General features: G+C 38.9%; 1 protein-coding gene and 1 long non-coding RNA gene across 5 annotated transcripts in view; one reads left to right on the top strand and one right to left on the bottom strand.

Annotated features, from left to right (window-relative positions):
* Positions 1–15,183, bottom strand: part of AKAP6 (A-kinase anchoring protein 6) — a 583,646-nt gene extending 568,463 nt beyond the window's left edge. For all 4 annotated transcript variants that reach the window (XM_082451989.1, XM_082451988.1, XM_082451985.1 and 1 more), the window contains exon 1: positions 14,812–15,183. The gene's annotated coding sequence lies outside the window, so the exon portion shown is untranslated. The remainder of the gene's footprint in view (positions 1–14,811) is intronic.
* The window catches only part of LOC309656169, a 224,613-nt gene that overhangs the window by 137,541 nt on the left and 60,911 nt on the right, over positions 1–26,161 (top strand). The window lies entirely within an intron of this gene.

The raw sequence follows: 26,161 nt of genomic DNA on the forward strand, positions 1-26,161 counted from the left end.
GACAATATAAAAGGTAATGCATCAACATTAACAGGGATAAAGTAGTATACTACATAAGGAGAAAAAGAAAACACCCCAGGAAGATGAAACAATCTTGAACTTGTAAGCACCTAAATATATAAAGCAAAAGTGATAGAACTACAATGAAAACTTCTTCACAACTATAAATTCAGAGGCAAATTTCACCACACATCTTTCAGAAACTGATAAATCAAGCCAATAAATTTTAGTTATATTAAAGAAGGAGCAATTAGGAGATCTGAAAGCTGTGACTCCCAATGCAGAATGGGTGGGGGTTTCAGAACCACCTGAGGAACTTTTTCAAATAATACGTTACCCAGAGAGGAGAAAAGGAGAGATCTTCTGAGAACTAATTCAGTACACCTCTGTTACTGTCAGAAAGAGGGGGACCGCTTAGGGATGTTATGTTGTGGTAAAAAAGAGGTTGAGAACTGTTAAGTCTTTCTGAAGGTGGTGGACAGTGGCCAACCTCAATGATAAGTGCCCTGAAAAGACACATTTGTGATTTATCAAGTACTTAAACCGTTTCCAACATAAGCTTCTGCATGGGTACCAGAGACATCAAAGCACTGGAATAAGAACAAAAAAACCTGTTATGAGAGTGACCAGCTACCTCTCCTGATTTTCTGAGTACTTGTTTCTAATTTTCAAAACATGTCAGAGCTTTGTCTTAGTAGATTCAGTTTAACCAAATATACAGCTGCTCAGGACAGAAAATAGTTTTTAAGGTGTACAAAACAATCTATATATTGACTTAAAATCTTGGCTGAACAGCTTTAGGAAAATTTTACCAATAGACAACCTATTAAAAGGTAATCTACTCCCTCTAAAAGTTCAAAGTTCACTGCACAAGAGAAATTCATTTAATCTAAGGAAACCACAAAAATGAAATTTAACTCTGCCGTAAAATAGAGGAATGTAACGTTCTCATTCAATCAGTCCACCAGTCCACTCGGTTTCCTCTCTAGACCTCGCCTATGGGAAGGAATTTATAATAATGTAGTCAGTATATCAAAATTCCTCACTAACAAATAAATTCTATGTCCATGGAAGTTTGCAATGAATATATTTTGAGACTACACATTCAAAGGCAAGAGAAAAGAAATTGTGTCTAAATAATGGACTGAGGTACTAGTTCAGAAAATAAAAATACATAATTTCGGAGTAACGAGGAAAACATAAAATACTAGGGAGAGAAGTTCAGTTCTGACATGGCAAACAGGGAATACTACTTATTCTTGAATAGCTAAGTGACATGGTGAAAACGTGAAAGAAGGATTAGAGCAGAAAGAGAGAGGCTAGAAGACCTGGATAGTCCATGCGTGAGTTGATGAGGATGGGGATTTAGAGGACTGGCCCTAAGAATGAGATTTAATGTGAATGAAGACTGGGGAGGAGGAGCCAACCATACAGGGAACGACTGGAAGATTGAGAAAAAAAGGAAGGAGAAGGAGGGAGGAGGAAAGAAGGGAAGATGGAAGAACAAAGACTACACTGATTACATTTACAAAACTGGTGCAGGCATGATGACAGGCAAGAGAAACCTGTATCTATTCGTGGAAGTTAGTTTTAGGCTCATTAAATTTAAGATGAAAGATAAAGATCAAAGATAAAAATCAGGCCAGCATTTGAATACAGTGACACTCAAACAGTAGCCCTTAGAGCCCTGCATCAGAATCCCCTGTGTGCCTATTAAAATGCAGATTTCAGGGCTCCCCTCCAGACCTACTGAACCACAATCCCAGGAATCTGGATTAAATGAATTTAGAGGAGGGAGGTACTGAGGGCATTGGAGTGTCCCCCATTGAACCAGAGATAAGATATGTATAGACCAAACTCCAAGTGGCTGAGCTTACCCAAAGTTATTGAATAGGAAAGCAGGATCCAAGCACTAAAGCATAGGGGGAAGGGGGTGGGGGTGGGGGTGTCTCAACAGTTATGGGTCACAAAGAGTAGCCAACGAACGATACAGAAAGAAAGGAGCTTGTGAGCTTAGCAGGAACCAGAATTATACATTATCACAAGGATGAAGGAGTTTGTGGAGAAAGGTCTATTGGGTGCTTGGATGGTTTTTTTTTCCTCTGAAGTCCTAGATAATTACATTGGGACTCCTATAGCTGACCAAGAATACAGCTTGAGCCTGCTGATAGCATCCTAGACAGTAAGAAAAACCAATAGGCTAATAGTAGGTACACAGTAGATACAAGTAGTAGGACTTTTAAGTCTTAACTTCCCCAAAGTAAGAAAAGATCTTATGTCTCTCATTTTCATCATGTATTTAACAATAACTTATGGGTTTAAAAAAATGATTAAGAATTGTTTACACAGGTGTCTAATATTTTAAGCTTTGGAAGAAAAAAGGTGATTGGCCCCAAGTGTGCTTTTCCTCCCAGTTACAGTATTTCCTTTCCAGTGTTTTTAAATTGTCCTAGTTTCCAAGGTAACAGCCAATGGATATTGGGTTGTGTTCCTCCCAGTTTAAGAGTTGCAGGCAGGTGCCGTTCAGGATGTAGTGAAGGCCTCTGATCCAAATACCCAAATGCTCTTCTTGAATTAATGAACAAAAAATATTCAATCACTGCAAACCTTAAAGTTGAAAAAGCTTCTCATGGCAACGACAGAAATTTACACACCTGCAGAGCTTTGCAATGCACAGGGCACTTTCCCAAGCATTTCTCATAGATTCTTCCATCAACCCTCGGAGGCGAGCAGAGCCGACACTATTATTTTCTCCCTTCACAGGAAGGTGTATGTCCAAGGGATGGAGCTGGGATTTGAACTCTGACCATCAGGCTCAGGGATCTTTTTATGATACACGAAACACACGATTAATTTTAAAAGGTTTTTTTTCTCTTCAGAAGTAAATATGAGAGCAATACTTGACTGATGTTTTATCTGCAGTTTACATTATCAAATATTTCAATCAGGGTAGGCTCAGTTTTCCTGGTGAATTTGAAGCCTGAATTTCCTGGGAAAACAAAACCCTTCAGCTGTGTGAAGGAACAGAGTCGGTGGGGGAAGTGAAACCACAGTGTGGCTAAGGAGATGTGAAATGTAAATGCTTTATACAGTTGGGGTCTTGGTATAAGAACCAAACTCCTACTCACCCTACAATCCAGGGATATATAGAGCCACTCCTGGAAGCAGTGAGGCTGGCCCAAAAGTCCATCTTACATGAGGGCCTGAATGGCCTCCTGAAGGAGTGACTGGAGGCACATAATACAGGTCCAGGGTGTCGGGGGCAGAGTCTGGGTGTCTGTCATTCTGGAATCACCATTCTGGAATGATTCAGGACTAAAGATACAAAGAGCAAATTAAAACAAAGAATTATCTTACTAACGTCTCCCTGAGACCCTAAGAACCCAAAGCAACACTGTTTTGTGGCACTAGTTGTGCTGAAGGGCAGTGTGAGAGCACACTGGAGTGTAGAAGTTATTTCTGAAATAGCCCCTGTGTGAGCAGAGGCCTTCTTACCATGGAGTAAATGGGACAGAGTCATGGGAATATTATCTGCTCATAGCTGTTGCAGCTTTTTTATACATTAATTCATTCAGAAAGTATTTATTAAGGTCAGACTTTGTGACAGGTAGTTGGGATACAGCAGTGAGCAAAACAAATGAAGTCCTACTCTTTGGAAGTTTTATTCTAGTGGGGGAAGATAGAAAAAAACAAACAAATAAATTGTGTGATGGACACAGATGCCATGGAAAAAACTGAAGCAGGATACAGGGGATGTGGCTTTCACAAAACACAAGTTGTGTGTCCATTTTAAATGTTTCTATAAATCAACAAAAATCCACTAGATTAATTTTACTAGTTGTGATCACTGAGGAACATTTCATAATAACAGGATCAATTCCTCAAGAAGACATAGCAATCCTAAATGTGTATATAGCTAACAACAACATCTGCTTCAAAACATATGAAGCAAAAACTGTTGGAACTAAAAGACCAAATAGAAAGCTCCATAATTATAGCTAGAGACCTCAACAGTCCTCACTCAATAACTGATGGAAGAAGTACAAAAAATCAGTAAGGATATATATGATTCTTTTTTTATAAAGCATTTTTTAAATCAATTCATTAATTTATTAATTTATTTATTTTTGGCTGCGTTGGGTCTTCGTTGCTGTACGCAGGCTTTCTCTAGTTGTGGTGAGTGGGGGCTACTCTTTGTTGTGGTGTGCGGGCTTCTCATTGCGGTGGCTTCTCTTGTTGCATAGCACGGGCTCTAGATGCATGGGCTTCAGTAGTTGTGGCATGTGGGCTCAGTAGTTGTGGCACACAGGCTTAGTTGCTCCTCGGCATGTGGGATCTTCCTGGACTGGGGCTCGAAACCATGTCCCCTGCATTGGCAGCCAGATTCTTAACCACTGCGCCACCAGGGAAGTCCCAAGGATATACATGATTTGAACAACATTATCAACTAACTTGACCTATTAACATTTATAGAACACTCCAGCCAACAACTGCACATTGTTTTTCTGCCCACATGGAACATTCACTAGGCATAGAACCTGGGCTGTAGAACAAGTCTCAATAAATTTAAAATAATTGAAACCATACCTCAACAGAGTTAAATTAAAAAATAATACAAAGATTTCTAGAAAACCCCCCAAATATTTGGAAACTAAAAGTAAGCATCTAAATGATCCATGTGACAAAGAAAAAAGAGATAAAAAGTAAAGTAAATATTTTTAACTAAATGAAAATACAAACACAGCACATTAAAATGTGTGGGGTAAACATACTCTTGGATTGGAAGAATTAATATTGCTATAATGGCCATACTACCCAAAGCAACCTACAGATTTAATGTGATCCCTATCAAATTACACATGACATTTTTCACAGAACTAGAACAAATAATCTTAAAATTTATATGGAACCATAAAAGACCCAGAATTGCCAAAGCAATCCTTGAGGGAAAAGAACAAAGCAGGAGGCAAAACCCTCCCAGACTTTAGACAATACTAGAAAGCTACAGTAATCAAAACAGCGTGGTATCAATGGAACAGAATAGAGAGCCCAGAAATAAATCCACACACCCATGGTCAATTAATCTTCAACAAAGGAGGCAAGAATATACAATGGGGAAAAGACAGTCTCTTCAGCAAGTGGTGTTGGAAAAGTTGGACAGCCACATGTAAATCAATGAAGTTAGGACACTCCCATCATACAAAAAAATGAACTCAAAATGGCTTAAAGACTTAAATATGACATGACACCATATGTCACCATAAGACACTGTATGTGTCTTATAGACACAAAACTATAATTCAAAAAGATAAATGCACCTAGAAGAAAACATAGGCAAAACATTCTCTGACATAAATTGTAGCAATGTTTTCTCAGGTCAGTCTCCCAAAGCAACAGAAATAAAAGTGAAAAAAAAAACTGGGACCTAATCAAACTTACAAGCTCTTGCACAGCAAAGGAAACCATAAACAAAATGAAAAGACAACCTACAGAACGGAAGAAAAGATCTGCAAACAATGCAACTGATAGGGCTTAATTTCCAAAATATACAAACGGCTCAAACAACTCAGTAACAAGAAAACAAACAACCCAATCGAAAAATGGGCAGAAGACCAAGATAGACACTGTTTCAAAGAATACATACAGATGGCCAAGAGGTACATGAAAAGATGTTCATCATCACTAATTATTAGAGAAATGCAAATTAAAACTACAGTGAGGTATCACCTCACACCAATCAGAATGGCCATCATCAAAAAGTCTACAAATAATAAATGGTGGAGAGGGTGTGGAGAAAAGGGAACCCTCTTACACTGTTAGTGGAATGTAAATTGATGCAGCCATTATGGAAAACAGTATGGAGGTTCCTCAAAAAGCTAAAAATAGAGTTGCCATATGATCCAGCAATCCCACTCCTGGGCATATACCCAGATAAAACTATAATTCAAAAAGATAAATGCACCGCTATGTTCACAGAAACACTATTTACAATAGCCAACACACAGAAACAACCTAAATGTCCATCGACAGATGAATGGATAAAGATGTGGTATATATATACAATGGGCTATTAGCCATAAAAAAGAATGAAATAATGCCATTTTCAGCAACATGGATGGACCTAGAGATTATCATACTAAGCGAAGTAAGTCAGAAAGAGAAAGACAAATAGCATATGTTATCACTTATATGTAGAATCTAAAATACAACACAAATGAACAAATGTATGAAACAAAACAGACCCACAGCCAAAGAGAACAGACTTATGGTTCCCAGGGGTGAGCGGGGAGGCGGGTGGGGAAGGGAAGGATTGGGAGTTTGGGATTAGCAGATGCAAACTACTATATATAGTATGGATAAACAATAACTTGTATGGATTACAATAACTTGCATGGATTATCCATACACTTGTATAGTGTATGGATATACACTACTGTATAACGCAGGGAACTATATACAATACCCTGTGATAAACCATAATGGAAAAGAATATGAAAAAGAATATATATGTGTATAACTGAGTCACTTTGCTGTACGGCAGAAATTAACACAACATCGTAAATCAACTATACTTAAATAAAATTTTTAAAATTTTTTTAAAGAATGTGTGGGGTACAGCTACAGCAGCTAAAATTGCCTAGAAGCAAATTTAAATGCTTCTATTAGAAAAGAAGGTCTAAAATTAATAATCCAAATTTCCACTATAAGAAACAAGACAAAGAAGTGTATATTAAAGCTAAAGTAAATATAAGGAAGGAAATAAAGAGTAGAAATTAACATAGAAATGAACAAGCAATAGAAAAAAAAATGAAACCAAAACTGGTGGGAGTTTTTGGCAAAATACAACAAAATTAATAAAATTCTAGCCAGACAAATCAAGAAAATAGGAGAGAAAACACAAGTTACCAACATCAGGAACAAAAGAGGAGACCTCATTACAGATACTAGAGAGATTAAAAGAAAAACAAGGTAATATTATGAAAAACTTCATGCTGCTGCTTTAGGACAAAACTAGTCTTTTCCTGAAAACACAGAAGCATGTACACAGTTATAATTCTCTGAAACTACTGCTTCTCAGTGTAGTCTCAACCATTTATAATAATTATAACTTTTAACCAAAATAACTTCTATTTTGCATAGAAGACTGGGGGGGTGGATAATGTGAACTGTCACACCCCAGCATTTTATCAGACTAGCAGAGCTCATGAATTCACATAACACAACTTTCTACAGTCACTAATATTCCATATACAACTTCTCAAAATGGTAGAAATGAACGTGTTCATTAAAATGAACCAAAGATATAGTTTTTCTGTAGTATATAAAAATAAGAAACTAAGGTATATAAAATTTAAATTATGCTTAATAATTAATACTTTAGTGTTCGATCTTACTTGCAAATGACCTAGGTATCCAATGATTTTCCATTAATTAACCCAATCTAATGCCAATCCAAGATTTAACTTACCTAGATCTTGGAAATTTATCTTTAAGCTGATATAATTACTAATTAAACAAAGTACATCAGAATAAGGATTTAATTTGGTCAAACACAAATTTATATTTTTCATAAGCAAAGCATTAAATGGAAGTAATGATAGCTTACTTGACCTGTAAACATGTATAAGTTTAGAAAAAACATACCCAAGTATTAAAAAAATGTACACTTGCATTATATGTAATATTGATAAATCAGAGAAGACACAGCTATTTTTATTAATCTATCCCTTCTTTTTTTGCAGTTTGCACAAGAGACTTTAACTGGTTTAGTGGGCAGAAGACTGGAAAATCTGTTTAGGAAGCAAGGCTACTGGTGATAAAGACTCTACCCCTGGCTGACTCTGATTACAGGGAAATGATGCTGACTGGGAGATCCAAGAATCAGGATTATGATGAGTTGCAGAATCTACATTTTGAAATAGTCTCCTGCCACATTCATTCTACCAGGATTAAAAGGTCCTACTGCAGTCTTGGTCTTCTTGAAAAACTGGAAGTGGAGAAATCCACATCATGGGTTCTAGTTTTAGTTTCAGGAGGTCTCCATTCAATAAAATTAGAGGAATTTTTCTCTCTCCCTTGATTTGTTTCCATGTCCTCTTCATCACCAGTGACAATTGTCTCACACTTCCCTTCTGAGAAGCCAATTCTTCTGAGGAAGGAAGAATTTTGGAATCATTTCATTGTAGCTCCTAATTTTTTGATGATATAAATGTTATGGTTCTTTGATCAGCTGCCACTAGTGCAGAAGGTTGGGAGGCTGTACAGGTTTGATAAAAACATCATCATCATTATCTTCCACTGATGAGTTCTGAAATTTATTAGACCTAGAAAGTAAAGGATTAGGTGGACCACTAAATGAATTTCCTACATTCATGAGACTAGACACAGATATTTAATGAATGAATATGCGAATGGTCCTCACTGACTCAGCCCGCCTGGGAAACTGCTCATTTCCCTCCCTAATTAATCAGTGGCCTCTGCTTTCCCAGGACATCCCCTTAGAACACTCCACACAGGCAACCACAGGTTCCAGATACTTGGCTGCTCTTATGGAAAGTTCCCTCCTCTATTCTGGACCCACACTCACAGTTATTTTTAACCCACAGATTGGGTTAAAAATAAACCCAAGCAATGATAACAGCTTCCTGCCTTAGCCCTCCTAGAAAGGGTATCACAGTTTAAAAAGGATGTTTTAGAATTTGAGTAAAAATGCAGTGCTCTAGTGACTAGAAGAACATTCAGCCATCAAGGCTGGGAAGAGTTCATCTGAGTCAGGCCTTCTGGATCATCTCATACACCCTCTACTCATCATGCCCTTCCACACCTCTGAGCTTTTATGGTGTGACTTCCCTTGGCTTCTCATCAACCCTGCCCACCTGGTGAAATGTCACCTCAAAAGTATCTTCTCTAGCTCTCCTGGTTAGCAACTCTCACCTGTTTCCATAGCAAGAGTTTATGACTGTGCTATGACCTATCATAATTATATATGTTGTCCTCTACTCTCCCATATGCATTAAGCCCAACAAGATGGGCAGGAATTTCTGAATTCAAGAATCGACTGGGAGAATAATGAGGCAGGAGAGAATCAGAGAGATGGCAGCAGAAGGACTCAGATGGCATTGCTGGCTTTGAAGATGGAAGGGGCCACAGGCCATGAAATGCAGGTGACCTCTAGAAACTGAAAAGGTGAAGAAACAGATTCTTCCCTAGAACTTCCAGAAAAGAAGTCAGCCCTGCCAACAGATTTAGCTCATTGAGATCCATGTCAGACTTCTGATGACCTCCAGAACTGTAGAATAATAAATCGGTTGTTTTAAACCAAAAAGAAAAAAAAAAAAAAAAGAATGCACTGTTTTACTCTCCAGTTTATGTTGCTTATCCTGATTCTGACAAATCCTATTTTTTCAGCAGTTACCGGCAACATCCCCATGAAAGCATGAGGGCTTCTCAGGGAAGAATTATGGTCTGAGCCAGTGCTAAAAGCTGTGATTTCAGGTGGCTAAGGTCTCAGCACCACTCACCAGTCTTTTCACCCACAGTGCTCCTCTTTTCCCAAGTGCCCTATTGGATATCTTATTTAAATCAAACTTTCCCAAATTTTTGAGTACCACCTTTGGGATTTTTGCCATATCAAAGTAGCACCTGAGGTAATAAGTAACTGAAGCCCTTTCTTCAAATTAACTTAATTTTTAAACAGTATTTTTGCTTTATAAGTAATATCCATAAAATATTAGGTTTGATGTGCTAATTGTTTTTTTCCAATACACATTTAAAAACAAAACTATTAAAATGAAAAAAACCTTTGCATTAAAATAAACTCATAACTATTAAACTTTTAAAAACAACTCTGCCTATGTACCCAAGAAAATCGCTTCCAAGTACATCAGTGACTTAGCTCCTCCACTTTGTGAAATACTTTCCTAAGCCTTTGCTACCCTCCCCAGGCCTTCTACCCAAACCTAGCCCTTCAGCCTCAGCAGGCTCCCTCACCTCCTAGATTCTTAAAAAGAGAATCCATTAGACTTGAAATCCATCAAGCATCTCCCTGTATCTTCCCACTCCATACATACCTCTGAAAGCACACCTGTATCTGCTCTCATCTTTGTTTCTTCCTGCTCTGCTCTCAGAAGAGGAGCCTGACCTTCTTTCTGTTAAAGAAATGTCTGAAGCCCATCCTGATGCACTGCCTCAAGGATCTTACCATTAAAAAAGTCTAGTTTGCCAAGGATTTACCTAAATTATGTGCACTTGAATTCTTTAAATGATTCTGAGCTGATTTCTTTTAAAATAGTTTTAAAATCTGGCACATTTTAAATCTCAGAAATTCCATTTCCTTATTTTCTGAGAATTACGGGAATATTATATTTAAATAAGCACTTATTTATCTCATAAGTCAGTCAGAACAGGACTTCTTTAATTTAGGAAATTTTATAATCTAATAATACCATCTGGATTCAGGAAAGCGTTACACATCCATACAATGAGACATAAAGACCTTTCTGAATTATAGACATATAGACATACAGACACAGAGTTTATAGTTTCAATTTTAAAATTTCAGTCATGAGTCAAGAGTAAACACAAAAGCACAAAAAATTTACTGGTTCAGATATCAAAGAGCTGTTCTCCTTCTTGGTGGAATACAACATTCTTAACTTATTTGAGCCCAAATAAATGAATAAGCAAACAAACAAGACTAACAAACTAGTTTCTCTGTTGTCTCTCACCCAACAGAGAAAAGATCTCTACAAATCATTAATCCATTCACATGTTCTGGTCAGAACATAACACCAAATTCCTAATCATTGCTACCAAGAGTGGGCAATGACATTGCTGTAAGCAAAACAAAGACAAACCACAAAATTAATAGAGAACAATATTAAAACTAAAAAAACAGAGAGTAAAGCGAAGTTGTTGTCATTTTGAGAGCCAAAAAAAAGATGTGTCTGGGCGTTAAGCAACGCATGAGCTGCATTTCTCTGGTCAGAACTATACCTAGTATTGTTAGGTGAATCCATTGGGCAACTCAGTAGAAGACCTCCAAACTGTTAAAAGACATTTGGAAAAAAAAAAGGTAAAAATCATGCCTCTCATACAGATATAATATGAACATGTGTTAAAGATTGTACTGAATGTATTAATCAATGAAGAAACAAGGTAGATATTGTGACCAGCTCAAAGGAGAAATCAAAAACCACAAACTTATATAGAGTAAAGGAATGTTGAAATGAATCTGCAAATGGAAGCAAAACAAGCTTCTTCCACAGTGGTAGAGAGAAGTCAACTGAACCTCTACTGGTCAGGACAGATTTTGCATGTCTATAAACAAGAATTATTTTGTGTTGCTATCAGTTATCTACAATTTACAGAGTTTTAAGATAGTTTCCACAGATTTGGAATCAGATAACCCTAATCAGATAACCCTGGGGGATTGTCTAGATTCTAGATAATGCAGTTGTCCACCTGGGCACAAATTTTTCCCATACAAGAGACACCTCTCCCATGAAAGCAGAAGAAACAGGGATGTATGTGAATATAAGTAAATCTGCAATAAGGACAAGAAATTAAGGAAGCTCATCTCTGATAAGTCTCTTGTGCATGCTTTCCCCTCTTCCCCCTTTCCACTCCCCCCGTAAAACAGAACGTGAGATTATCTGCTACTACAAATTAAAGGAGCTGGGTGCTATGAAAGGGCTCCATGCACAAAAATATCTCACACCAGCCTTACCACAGTGACTTTCTCATTTCACTAAAAGTAGCCTTTAAGACACAGATAGGTCATCTGGGAGATATGCTGTATCATCCTTTGCCTTGGCACTGGCCAATCCTCTGGGAATCTATCTCTAGGCAAGTCTGGGAAACACTGCTCTATCACCTTTTAGTTTATGGGGTTAGCCAGAAGAGCCCTGAAAAGATGAAACCCAGGACTAGTAAGTTCTCAAAGGTCCTTGGAGTTCTTTCTAGGTGGGATATTGAGGAGGTGTCCTGGGGAGTCAATGGGTGCAACATGAGGGAAGGGGGAATGGCCATAAAAGGGAAGGAGTAGCAAAGGAAGGGGGCTAGTGGGGAACTCCAACAAGCTTCTTCAGTAGAGAGACTCAGAGAAATGGAGAACAATTAAATCAGAACCTTCAGGGGAGGGCTCTGGCACTGATATTTTAAAAAGCTCTCATGGGGACTTCCCTGGTGGCGCAGTGGTTGAGAGTCTGCCTGCCAATGCAGGGGACACGGGTTCGAGCCCTGGCCTGGGAGGATCCCACATGCCGCGGAGCAACTGGGCCCGTGAGCCACAATTACTGAGCCTGCGCGTCTGGAGCCTGTGCTCCACAACAAGAGAGGCCGCGATAGTGAGAGGCCCGCGCACCGCGATGAAGAGTGGCCCCCGCTTGCCACAACTAGAGAAAGCCCTCGCACAGAAACGAAGACCCAACACAGCCATAATAATTAATTAATTAATTTTAAAAAATTATAAGAAAGCTCTCATGATGATTACAAACTGCAGCCCAGGTTGATAACCTCTGTTCCCCAGCTGAAGTTCACCAATTTCACACCAGGTAAAGCTGGTCACTGATACTGTGGTTCTAAGTGACTCATCTGTTCCCTGTTCAAGAGGATGTGAGCATTCTGGTTGAGCTTCCTCTTCTTTTTAATTAGAGCAAAATTCCTAAAGAGGAAATGACTTGTGGGTTTTGCCTGTTTCAACTGAGTCACATCACTGAATGTTCCCTTTCTGTGAATAAAAAGAAAAAGAATAAGATAGATTTTCTGCTTATCAGTGTGTGCTATCCTGTTGTTGCAGTAAAATGAGCAGGACTCAGAAATGTGTCTGTAAAATGACAGGCTTGAAGTCTTTATTCTTTTCTAAGCTATCGCAAAGAGTATGACCTAGTAATACTACAGGTGGTACAGTAGAAAGAGAAATGAATTTGGCCTCAGAAGATGGTAGGACCAGTGCCAGTACTGCCCGGGGAAATCACTACACACTTACCTCAGCCTCAGTTTCCTTCTCTGAAAAATGAGATTTTCTGTCTCTTTGGATCTATAATGCCACTGATTGTAAGATGCACCATAGTTTTACATACCACTAAGAAAACACAGATGATTGTTTTATTCCACTGTTAATGTAAATAGTTAGAATTATTATGACAGCATTTATTGGTAACAGAATCCAAATGTTCCAGAATATAAAAATAAAACGCTTTTTTTCCTTGTTAAAAAGTCGAATAAAAGTTGACAAAAATCCTTTAAATCAACCTTTTCTAAAGTCTGCTTGTTAAAAAATGCCTACTGAGACTCCTCATGTGAGATCTTAAGATACAAAAGGTTATCTAACTAAAAAGCCACCTTCCTCAGAACGTTCCTATATGACTTCCAAAAGATGTGTTTAAAGATCACTATCTCTCCATAAAAAAGCAATTGGAGACTTACACGTACTTAACCGGTGATAAGAACAAGAATTGTTTTTGTCAAAATCTAAATATGGGATCTTAAATATTTTGTAGTTTGGCAGAAGCCAATAGGGTTTCAATGCTGCAAATGTGTAGTGTGAAAACATGAGGGTGATTACAAAGGCATAAGGTGAACTGGGTAAATATGCTCAGTTAGTGAGGTATTCGATGTAGCTGGGAGGAGGGACAGGATAGAGAAAGAAGAAACAGGAGGAGAAGAGTAGGAGAACACAACAGTTTGGGGGAGAAAAAAAAGACAACTGTGTAACAGAAAGGAGAGAACAGAGTAAGGAAATCTAAGATGTTAATTTGAACACCTCCAGCAACTGTCCTCCTGGGTGAGGCCTTCAATAAATGTATAGCCTGACAGAAAACATTCAGAAAATATCCAGAAAAGAAACAGCCTGCCTTCAAATAGTGATATGGGTGGGTGGGGCTATTTTTCTTATCCAATCGATTCTACCCAAGAAAAGTGTAGCTGAAGAAAAGCAGACTGTGTGAGGGAGGTGGTGTCTAGAGACCCCTTGTTGGCTTCATAAGAGCCTCTTAGCAGTGAGGAGACAGAAACTGGGCTCCAATCTAGCCTAAGCAAGAAAGGCAATTTGTTAGCTCATGTAACCAAACCACGGAAAGGACTGAAAGATCAATGACACTCTTCCTTCATTTCTTTTCCTGGTCTTTTTCTCTCAATTTCTTCTTGGGGTACAGAAGTTGGACACCAAGGGCCTTGGGTTTACATCCTTATAGCTCATGAGCCAAGGGTTAAAAACAAACCAACAAACAGACCGCCAGACCCTCTACCTGGGCAACGTTCATCAGTGTATTCTAAAATCATTACGTGAAAGATGTATGGGAAACTTGATAATGGAGGGATCAGGCTACTGACCTCACCTGAACCCACTGGTGCAGCCGGACATTACCTGCCTTATGTTGAGATGCAATAGGAAGGATACGCCCTACCAATGGGCCTCTAAAGCTTAAGAAATAAATTAAACCAGGACCTAATTATGGCTTTAGATCTAACTACTAACTTTCAAGAAACATAGAGGATAGAGAAACAAGTTAAACGACATCATCAGTAATGCATGAGCCAAATGAAAGAAATGTGACGTTTCATGGTGCAAGTATCCGGTTTCCGCAGCAAATCAAGAGCGTGAAGAGAAATGGCGGTGGGGGGAGGGCGGGAGTGGAGAGGGGGCTTTAGGAGATTAATAGAGACCTAAGAGGCATAGCAACCAAACACCATGTGGGAGGACGGAAACCTCGTTTGGATCCTTACGACAAACCACCAATAAAAGGCATCTTTGAAACAGTCAAGGAAATTGGAACGTAGAGTGAATATTAGGTGACATTAAGGAATTACCTTAACTCTTCGAGGTGTGATAATGGCTGGGTGATTACTTTTTTTTTTTTTTTCCCAAGTACTCATCAAAGGAAGTTTAAGTGGGAAACGACGTGCTCTGAAGTGCGGCACCACCCGGGCGGCTCACGCCGCACCACGGCCGCCTCACGCACCACGCGGGTCCCGCTCGCTCGCCGGGTCCTCTAGGGCGCCGCGCGCAGCGCAGTCAGCCGCTCTCGCCGCTCCCGGCATGCTCCGCGGGCCGAGCGCCCCAGCGGGAGGACCCAACGGCCTGGACCTGGGACCCGCGACCGGGCCACTTACCCAAGGTGCCCCGGGCGCTCATTTGCATGTCGCTCCGAGAGATGAACCCGACAGATCGTCGCGGTCTAGCGACTACAGCACCAAATGTGCAAGCCTCATGAGTGGGGCTCGAAATCAAATTTCCTAAACTTCGGCGATCGCCGGGAAGACGCTCAGTTCAGTCACTATAAGTGTAAGAGTCAAGAGGCGCCGTGCTTTATATAGGCTGTGGGCATAGGGAGAACCGTGCTCGCTTCGGCAGCACATATACTAAAATTGGAACGATACAGAGAAGATTAGCATGGCCCCTGCGCAAGGATGACACGCAAATTCGTGAAGCGTTCCATATTTTGTGCCCTTCCCCACCGTCCCGACCCCTTTGCTGATTAACACAAAAAACAGTGGGGTTTTGAGAGGCAGCTCTGGAAGCCCGCTCTGAGGCCTCCTGCAAGGTTCTCCCACCAGATAGATACTCCTTCCTCCCAGGGTCGATTCTAGCTCAATGGCCTCCCGGCATGCCCGCGACCGACCTGTCTCATTTCTATTATTAAATTACCTAGATAATCTTGCTGTTTGCAGTCGAATGCTTGTTACTATTGCTTAAAATCTGCTTATGGTTTGGGCAATTAACTTTTCTCTTACATTTCCCATCACTGAATCCACCCGACTTATGTAAAGCGGCATTTTGAGTGCTCCTTAGAAGTCAGATAAAAATGACTTCTTAGGAAAGCAGATCAGAATGGGCTTGCTGCTTCTAGCCAGTTTTCAACTGGTGCTGGAGCTCTAGGATCCACAGGCACCGGCCAACATTGATCTCATCCGGTGTAACCACTCCTTGGTAACAGTCCCTGCTTTTGTGTAGCTCAGTCTGAGAGCGCAGGAACTCCGGTCTAAAACGACCAAAGAATGTCACAAAGTAGGCCCAAGATTTGTGCACTGCTGTTGCTTACTTCCTTTAGCAAGGATTCATTAACTTCGCAATAATTCAGTGATTTAATAATTTAGAAATGATTTGGTAAGGACTCATCTAGCGATTCATGTGTCAGTCTTTAGTGAATAAGAGCTAAACCCACCTGGGCCTCTGGAGTTTGTGTTGTTAAGGGAGACAGACCATAAATAAGGCGATTTCAGAACTTTCAAGTTCTATGAAGGAAATGCAAGTTGACATTTTCTCATTTCCAAGATACGTAGAAACGACATATTTGCACATAAATTCCCAGGTGTACAACTCGGCTTCATTCACATTTCATACATTGCCTTACACGAATATTTTTATAGTGAAAAATCACCATACGATTTTCACTATTTTCACTATAGTGAATATCACTTAATTTCAGCCTTAAGTGCCAGATGTTGTGCTTCTGACCCATAGCCTTTCCGTTAGAGCTGATGAACAAAGGGTGTCCGCACGGTGGGAAAGGGCACAAAATATGGAACGCTTCACGAATTTGCGTGTCATCCTTGCGCAGGGGCCATGCTAATCTTCTCTGTATCGTTCCAATTTTAGTATATGTGCTGCCGAAGCGAGCACGGTTCTCCCTATGCCCACAGCCTATATAAGGTGCGGGAGTTTCTCGCTTCTTTCAGTTATGGTGACTGAATTGCGCGTCTTCCCAGCGACCGCCGAACGTTTAGGGAAATCTGATGTCGCGCAACCACTGAGCAGGCTCGCACGTTTGGTGCTATGACCGCTAACCGCGAGGCCTGTTGGGTTCACCTTTCGGAGGGCCATGCAAATGAGCGCCCGGGGCACCTTGGGTAAGGGGCCCCGTCGCGGGCCCCAGGTCCCGGGCTGTGGGTCCTCCCGCGCGGGCGCTCGGCTTGCGGAGCATGCCGGGAGTGGCGAGCGCGGCGCCCTCGAGGACCCGGCTAGCGAGCTGGACACGCGCTCTCTGAGGCGGCCGCGATGCGGAGTGGGGCCACCCGGCTGGCGCGATTGAGGCGGCCCTGGCGGCCTGCCTGGAACAAGCGGCGCCTCTCCCAAGTCTCTCTAAGGTTTGCGAATCGGTTGGCTTGCTGGGCCACCAGGACGCTGGGTCACTAGGGTTCTGGATCGAGCTCGGGCCCTCCCAGCAAAATATGGAACGTGTCACCGATATTTCACCCATGACATAGGAGCCTTGTGCCAGTTCCAGAGGCTTTGTTGAAATGGCGGAGCCCAGCGTCCAGCTCTCCGGGAGATTCCTCCCAATGACTGATCACTCAGATCTGACGGTCAGCACCACACTTTAGGATGCCCTTGGCTCTTCGAGTATTAACACACGTGTCTCGACCTGGGTCCATTCTGCGCAGGCGTCATTGGGATGGGGGAGGAGCCAGCATGGGTGACCACGCCCTTCACAGGTGTCATCCCTTAGGCCGCCTTCGAGCCTGGCCTCCAACCCACTGGAACACTGAAGAACACGCTGAAGCGCACCTGTTCGGCCTGAGAGATGGATTCGAAGGATTAAACTATTAGAGCTGAAGTGGAGAATCATTCTTGTACTTAAGTATACTTCCCCACACCCTAACCCTAGCCCTATTATGCTACAAACATGCAGGACAGATCTACCTGCAAGAAATACTGGAAAGTTAGTGTTAAAACATTCTGATATTAACTGCTGCTCAAGTTACGGCCTTACACGTAGTGAACTGAGGGCCAAAGGTGAAAGCCTCCATATACTGAAGTAAAGTGAAGGGCATAGGTTTGCCTGCGTTGTGTTAAAATGGCACCCTTAACAAGGAATATGGCATATTTATAGAATAAGTGAAGTTTTGTTTCTTTTTTCTCTTTCCTATGGTCGTCCTATCCTTTCCACAACACAATAGTTTGAAGTAAAAACCTGTGAAAGATAAGTAATTTTGAGAAGTTTTAAAATTGGTATCCAATTTTATGATGTACAAAAAGAAAGTGTGAAACCATGTAAGAATTTCTGGTATTGCTGAAACAAAAATAGAGAAAGGAACAGAAAGCCTACAGGGATTATTGCTCAACCTATCTTTCTCTGTGTTTATAGTTATAATTCTTTACTTTCACAGCTTTTGAAAAGTAATAAAATATACTGTTCTTCCCACCCCCCCAAATTAGGCAAAAAATGACAGCCTGTTGAGTTAAATTGCCCAATTACAAATAAAATATGCTTTGATGTATTTCTTCTAATAGCCTGTCTTTCCAATAAGCATTTCTGACTTCAAAGCTATTAAGAAATAGTAAATTGATGTTCAATTTTATGATTTCAAGAAATATATCAAAACCCCTTCATGTTCTTACCCTCTTTAGAAACCTTACAACCAGTTTATTAAAGGATACATGATTAGAGGAATCTATAGTTGGAAGGATGGTCAGAGTTCCAGGGACATGAGCTTGATGTCTCTAACAAGTTGTAAGCTCCTTCAGTCAGCTACACTTCTGGATGACCATGTTTAAGCCAGGAAAAGGAAAAATGTTTATATTCTGAAAAGAGGAAAAATGTTTACCACAGACAGAAAAAAAGATTTGAAAGTTGACTAAAGATCAAATCCTTTGGAGGAAAAATCTTTATAATGGCTTTAAATTATCAGATGTGTACAGAAATAGCAAAAACACATGGTTTTAGAGTCATGGCACTTTTGAACAATGAGCTGTTAAAGAACTAGAGCAGACTTTCTCACAGGTGATATATGCACGACCCCCTTTAAAACAATAAATTATCTCTAGGCTCCCAGTATTCCCGAAATTACTTCTATTATATTGTTATTTAAATATGTGTAAACATAAAACTGGGTATAAACTCATGCTTATAGCTATTACATACTCTAAAACCAAAGCAGATTTACAAATTAAACACACAACTGCAAATCAATACAATTCAAATTAACAACGTTAATTTATTGCAGTGATAATGTGTTTGGCTGAAACTGAATAACCACTATTGGATTTGATAGTGGAAAGATGTAGCCTCAGGTTCAGTTCTATACTTAATTTGTTTCTGTGTTTTGACTAATGCAGAGAATACCAATTCACATAAGTATGTTCTGAAAAAACTGAACCTTTGTTTACTACCAAATTATATAGGTACTGGAACATACTTTTTTGATATTGTAGCATTTTTTAAATCAGGACACAGCACACAATAGATGGGAGCTGAGACTCTATGAAATAAGGCAGTTTCGGAAAATTAGGTCTCCTAATTAACATTCTGCAGTGAGCAATCCTTGCTTGATGACTCTGTAAAGCTGTATTACTTATTTCAACATGGAGTTGGCATAACAGTATAATTGAAATCAGCACTAAATGTATAATCAAATTTTGCTGAAATTTAGAACAAGATTATGTGAAGTTAGTTTTAAACTCCTAGAAATACTTTTTAAACTTTTTTTTTTTTTCAGTTTCAGCCCTGCGCTCATAGACTGTTGAAGGCAAAGAAGGAACTAGGTTTCTCATAGTGTTTTGTTTATATCTGCTTGGGACTCCATTTGGACAATATTTCAACAATTGTTGGCAAGGGAGAAAAGGATTAACAGAGAGGCTGTATAATCAAAATTACCCTCTCACCCCCAAAACAAGGCAGACAGGTTCCTACAGAGAAACAAGTCTGACACAGGCATCACAAGCCTTGTGGTTTTTCAACAGGCTCAGCGCCATGTTTACCATGAATGAGGCTTGAGAATGCAGAATTTCACAGAGGCAATTAGATACTGAAAATGCCTCATTTACACCATTTCAAAATTGATCATAAATCAGATTTTATTATGATTGCTTCCACTCTGTTTTCAATTTAGAATATTCAAATTACCATTAAATCTTTATTTGTATAGAATGTCCTGAAAGCATTTCAGGCTTTCTCTTGGTGCAAGTGCATCATTTATATTATTCAGTCTACCTCTGTTCATTTCTCATTAGCCTCTACAAAATAGTAAATACTCAGTGGCGTGTCATTTTCTTGATGAGAAATCAAAGTATTGATTTATTAAAAAGATAAGAAACTAAAGTCTTAATCATTGAAAATGTTATTCGTATGTATGTTATTACTAGGAAATAGAAATTTTGCCTTCACAGATAACATGAGTATAGCAGCAGACACTGGCCATTGCTGCCATTTAGATAGTAGGACATGCCAGCCAAACAGCACTGACACATTGATGGTCCCTTAGTTCAGTAAGCTGAAATGGCAAAGGTAAATGCAAATTCATTTTGAAATCTTAAGGCAATGCTTAGTTATAAGCTAAAGATAACTTATTCAGAAGTTTCAGACTCTGCTTATTTTAATATTTTAGGATAATCATCCAAATATAAACAGTTTCCTTTGAAAATCCTGTAGAAAAAGCCTCTGACCCCTGAGAAGCTCTCTGAAGTCTCCAAGAGGTTCTAGATCCTAGTTGAGAAACACTGTATAGGCTGATATAGAAAAATGTACTTTCTGGAGTTTGTGTAGCTTTATATGTGTTCTTTTCTTGAGAGGACAACTCAAGAATTAGAAATAGAAAAGGAGGGGGTCATAGTTATTGAGCACCAACTACTTGGTAGGCATTTTACATACAAGATTGCATTTAATGTTTGCAATTATTCTGAAGGGTAGGTATTACCCCATTCTACAGCTGAGGAAATTGATGCTCAAAGGAATTATGTGCCTTGGGTAAATTCATATGGGTAATAATATTGGACTGGGGGAAGCCAGAATTCAAATTCAGTTTCCTCAGAATCCAAATCCACGTTCCTTCTTATTCTGTAATTTTATTTAACATTAGAGAAATCCTAATATAGCTTTAACCAGGAAAATCTTTATAAACTATTTTAAAATTCTTGGGCAATCAATACATAGATCATAATAAGAAGAAAAACTTCAGTCAACTCTAGGTGTTCTGTTTCTAGCTTATGAAGGAAAAAAATTGTCTCAGCCCAGCTTATTTTTATCTTCCAAAATGTTCTGGGTTATGTTTTTTATTTTTTATTTATTTATTTATTTTGGGGGGGTTATGTTTTTTAGACCACTGAAGCTAACTTATGAATTAAAGGTAATATAATTGTTGTGGTCAAGAAAAAAAAAAAAAAAAACAGAAGAAAAAAAGCCTGTGACCATAAAAAACAATAATAAAATGGCCCAAGCCATGATTTGTGCCCATGTTGTCCTCCATTAAAACAAGCGATTCAGAATTGCCTTTAGTGGTCAGTTCTTTAAAAAAAAATTAAGCAAAATAAAATAAAATTCAGTTTTTGAAAAATAATTGAATAAAATAAATAATAACTCAATTATTTGAATGCATGTTTTATCAACTAAAATCAGCTTTCTGTTTTAGGTAGTAAGCTTTTGTTTAATCAAACATTTTTCATTAATGAACCTCAGTAGAGTCACATAGAGTTCTAGCATTTCTGAGAGCTCCTAAAAAGGTAGGTAAAATGCAGGGTTTTTTTTTTTAAACACACAAAAATTAATTAGAGATGGAGATTCTAAAGGAAATAGGAAAATAGTTTTGCAACCTTAGGGTTAGCAAAGCTTTCTAAGATAGGACACAGAAAGCAGAAACCATTAAAAAGTTGATAACTGGACTTCATCAAAATTAAAAACTTTTGCTCATAAAAAGACACCATTAAAAAAAAACAGGTAATCTAGAGGCTGGGTGAAAATATTCAGGAAAATTTAACAATGAGATATCAGGAAAAGGACATGCATCTAGAATAAATCAGGAACTCTTACAACTCAATAATAAAAAGAACAACCCAAATAAAATGTGGCCAAAAGACTTAAACAGACACTTCACAAAAAAAGATATACAAATGGCTAATAAGCAAATAAAAAGATGCTCAACATCATTAATCATCAGCGAACTGTTAGTTAATACACAACGAATACTATTTCATACCTATTAGAATGGCTAAAATGTAAAAGATTGATAATACCAAATATTGGCAATTATGTGGAGCAACTAAGAACTCTCATACATTGTTGGTGGGAGTATAAAATGGTACAACTTTCAAAGAACTGCTTGGCAGTTTCTTATAAAGATAAACATACACTGACACTGAACCATCAATTCCACTTCTATGTATTTGTCCATGAGAAATTAAGACATATGTCCACAAAGATTTGTATAAGAAAATTTGCAACTGCTTTACTCATAATAGTTCCAAACTGGAAACAGCCCAAATGTTTTCCATCAACAGGAAACTGGATAAATTGTAGTATATTAATACAATGGAATACTACTCAGCAATAAAAAGAATCATATCACTGATATGCATAGCAGCCTGGATGAATTTTACAGGTAAATTGTACAAAAGAAGCCAAACATAAAAGAATACATTTGTATGATTTCTTTCATATAAAGTTTAAGAACAAGCAATGCTAACCTAATAGTAATAGAAATCAGAACAGCCATTGCTTAGGGGGGAGAGGCAAATGGGGAATGGACTAAAAGATGGTACAGGGGAACTTTCTGAAATGATGTAAAGTTCTATATCTTGATCAGTATGTGGGTTATATGGGTGTATACATTTGTCAGAACATATCAACTATACACATGAAATGTGTGCATCTCACCATTATCAATTATACTGCAATAAAAACGCATGCTTCCATAAAAAAGAAGAAAGCAGCAAGAACAAAAGAATTGTTGCTGAAATCTAATGCCGAAGGGTTTGCTGTTTTTAACCAGTGTTCCTGGAACTTCATCTATACTCCCTTACTAGACATATATTGATCCCATCTAATAACAAGGCACTTAGTAAAGCTGGTAGATACCGCCTTTGTTGAGGCTTCATCAAGATGAATTAAGAAATAGATACGTGTACTGTGGCACTTCCCTGGTGGCACAGTGGTTAAGAATCCGCTTGTGAATGCAGGGATCACAAGTTTGAGCCCTGGTCCAGGAAGATCCCATATGCCACGCAGCAACTAAGCCCATGCACCACAACTACTGAGCCTGCGCTCTAGAGCCCGTGTGCCACAACTACTGAGCCTGCATGCCACAACTACTGAAGCCCGCACACCTAAAGCCCATGCTCCGCAACAAACGAAGCCACCGCAATGAGAAGCCCTGCACCGCAACAAAGAGTATCCCCTGCTCACTGCAACTATTAGAGAAAGCCCGCACGCAGCAAGGAAGACCCAACACAGCCAAAAATAAATAAATAAAAAATTTTTTAAAAAAGAAATAGATACATATACTTCTAAAGTAGTGCACTGAATATCTTTCAACTTACATTAATTCCTTTATTTAATAAATAGTTACTGAGCACCTATTGTGTGGCAGGTAATGTTCTAGGCACCAGGGGTAGAGCAGTGACCATGGAGTTTCACTTGAGTGTGGAAGAGACAGAGATTTTAAAAGTATTCAAATAGATAAATGGGGTAATTTCAGGTGGTGATAAATGCAATGAGGAAAATGAAATATTTGACCACATTTTACTCATTTCTGAGGCAGGGTGTGTGAATCACATATTTGCCTGTCAAACTGCATGTCACATTTAGCTCTGTTATGATTTCAAATATCAATTCTCAAATACTTTTGCTCTCACTCTATGAAGAAAACACATTTTCAAAACATGAGAACATGAAGGCCTATTTCACTGGTGCACATTTATGTACATTTTCTCACACACTCTTAAAAAAGGACAGATTGACAATTCACCAGATCATTACAAATTAAAAGCATATGGACTGTGCATTTAAGAAAAGAACACCACAGTTAAGATCCACTATCATCCCTCAGTTTCACTGGAAACTCCCACTTTCTCCTCAAGGCTTGAATATTTAAGAAGGTGTACTAGTAAGTGACTGGGGATTTCTAAAACCTACTGGCTTGAAATGACCCATGAAAATCATACTACATACCAAGCCCTCATTCATATAACATGTACAGTATAGGGAATAAAATTTTCAGACTCTAAAGTCTTAGCACCTAGTTCACTGGAATTGTTCTAGAGTCATGCAGTTGAGCCACAGGATTTCACCAGTTTAAGCATCTGTTACCACACCATAGTATTGTTGCTTTTGATGTCTTAAAGTTTATTTTGGTTCTCATCAGTGGAGGAACAGAAAGAGATTCTAGCCATTGGTGTTTTAGCTTTGTTTGACATTGATGAAAAGCTAAAATTGTATTAGTCTCAACTACGGTAGATCAACCCTTGTCATAAAAACAACTTTCCCAAAGTTAGGTAGGCCTGTGCAAGCCAAAATGTGGGTGAAATTATTTCCTATAATTTTAGTTTCTATGATGCTTTATATCATTTTGAGAAATGGTGTTTTCTTTCATTAGTAAACCCTATTAGCACGTCAGGGAAAACAATGGGTGACAAGCATCTTTAATGTCACCTGCTTAGAAACAGAGACCGTGCCAAAGGGCAGTGTGGTCTGCCCAGTGGCTCACTGGCAGAACTGAAATTAAACCAGAGAGTGCTGAACTGTCCATTTGGGGCTAATCTTCTAGCATCCCCTCTAAGCTACACAATTCATATGAAAGAAAAACTTTTGCTGATTGTCAGTGGAGACTACACATGATGAAAACCGACATTTATGTTCATTCACTTTTCAAAATAATGATGATAACGATGATGATAGCTCTTGAGAAACCATGAAGCAGGTATTCAAGCGAAAGCAAGCAATTAAAGAGAAGGACAACTGGGGCTGCATAGTCACCTGAACAAAAGACAATTAAAAATCAAAATGATAAACAGTAATAGTAATAAGAGTGAAAATGGACCCCTACAATGTATATGGTGAGGCTGAGGGGTTTTTTTCCTATTTTATGAAAATATATCCACAGTGTTAGTATTCATATGAATAAATAATAAAATTCAATTAGTTTTATCTTTTTGAGCAGAGTGAGGTTGATGGCGGAGACAGAAGAATGCCTGTGATCAAATCTCGCTCCATGCCTTCCATCCGAAGTGTTTTACATTCTAGGCTAAGAAAACAATGTCAAATCATACAATCATGTATTGGAGGGCATACATAAATGGTGTCTGAAGTCACCCTAATATGTTTTATCCTCCTGGCTCCTTTTTAATTCTGAGAGTCATGGTCAGTAAGGACCTCTTTTCTATCCATCACATGGTTAAGGCCTGTGGGGTTGTTAGGAACACAAGTTTTGGGGCAGGCATATCTGGATTTGAATCTCAGCTGTGCCATTTACTAGTGTGATCCTGGGTTAGTTGTTTGGTTGTACTTTCCCACAGTTCCTCGAATTGGGAATAATACCAACCTCATTACCTTATTGTAAGATTAAAATAAGATGATGTATGAAACATGCCTGGCCTATGAAAGGTACTCAAATAACTTGGTTCATTTCCCCTCTGCTTCTTTCTCATAAGTCTTATCACACATTGCTCATATAATGTTACCTTGCTGTTTATCCCTCCTTAGATTATAACCTCCTCAATAGTGAGGATGGCAGATCATTCCTTTTTGCATCCTCTGGCGCCCACCACATAGTGCCTTAAACAGAGGAGGCACTTGGAAACTATATATTGAATTTTACTTCTTGTAACTCCGCTTACACTCAGCAATTTAATGAAATAAAACCACAGTCAAAATGTCTAGTGATATTTCTTTTCTCCTGTAGAGAGGCTGCTTTTATTTTTAGAAGTGTCTTTCTGGAGCATTCACTTAGATTGATGGCCGTTTCCTTCAGACAGGCAGTCTTCCCAGTCTTATCTGGGAAGGTGGGCTATCTATTTTGGATGGGGCTATCTATTTTCACCATTCCGCTGAGGTTTTGCTTTTGTCTTGAAATTAGTTTGTGACATGCATGTTTAGATGAGTTTTCCAGTGAAACAGGAGGAGCCCAAGGAGTAAGTCAGCCAAACTATTCCAACTTTTGTCAACTGAACATCAATTAGCTGCAATTTACAGTACAGCTGACTATAGGTACACATGATACATTTTTAATAACTCATAAGAATTTTGGTGAGCCCTAAATGTGTTCAAAATGCTTTGATCCACGGAAATTTATTTTTTCCAAGTTCTCCATAGATAAAGTAAATAGCAATTATGCAAATACTTTAAAGAGACAAATTCAAATCAGTCACTTGGGGCCATGCCTTGTACATTTTACCTTGGGAAAAAATGTAAGTAAATTAATAGTCCTGAATATTTAGGAATTAAGTGCAACT

This window comes from Balaenoptera physalus, assembly GCF_965194825.1.
Source record: "Balaenoptera physalus genome assembly, chromosome: 2".
Lineage (NCBI taxonomy): Eukaryota > Metazoa > Chordata > Mammalia > Artiodactyla > Balaenopteridae > Balaenoptera > Balaenoptera physalus.